The following is an 852-nucleotide window of genomic DNA, read 5'->3' on the forward strand; positions in this document are numbered from 1 at the left end:
ACTTGTTGCTTCTAATTTTCTACTTCATCTGTCTCAGTGCAACTTTTTGTGGGAAGTTCTTGAGGTAGATTCGTATTGTACTATTAAAAAATTATTTCTTAAAATGTCAGTTTCATGGGTTTAGCAACTTGACACCTTTACGGACTGATTTTCTGGATGTGCTAAGGTTTTGTTATAAACTTACTATCCAATGTTTTTCATAATGTTGGATGATGTGTGTGTGCAACAAAAGAGGTTTCTAGTTAGTACAAGAGTTTTGTTTAAGTCAGTATTGCTGTGCACCATTTTGCTTACTGCCTACTATCTTGTATCTCTTAGGTTAAAGCTTTAGTGCTAATTTGTTTATTTTTCTCTAAGTAAGGGTTTTTCAATATAGCTAAGGCAGGATGCAATTACAAATCGTGAGATTTTGTAAGATATTGGGAATAGTGTCTTACAATTAGTTTCTCTCTTAACGAAGTTTTCTGATGATGTGGTTTTAGTTATTGTTATGAGTAGATCAGAAGCAGTAAGCGTCCTCCTGTAATTGTTAATAAATTCCGAAGTAACGAAATTAAACTAGTTACGTACATCTAATGTTGTTATGAAATCATGGTTCTGATTAATTTCTGCGGTTAAGCCGCTTCAAAATGTATGTTGTAAAGTTGAAGAATTCTTTTGTTTCGAACCTAATTGTTTTACCGCTGTAGTTGGATCACTGGTGCACCCCTTGCACCCCCAGATTCAAGCACCTCTATTTCAGTACTCCGGAATTAAGGAAATTATTTGCATTTCCTGCAATGTTTTATATTGTTGAACAAACAGGTTACGCTTGTGACCAAAAGGCCGTCTCCCGACGGCAAGGGTGTCACG

This window comes from Schistocerca serialis, chromosome 1, assembly GCF_023864345.2.
Source record: "Schistocerca serialis cubense isolate TAMUIC-IGC-003099 chromosome 1, iqSchSeri2.2, whole genome shotgun sequence".
Lineage (NCBI taxonomy): Eukaryota > Metazoa > Arthropoda > Insecta > Orthoptera > Acrididae > Schistocerca > Schistocerca serialis.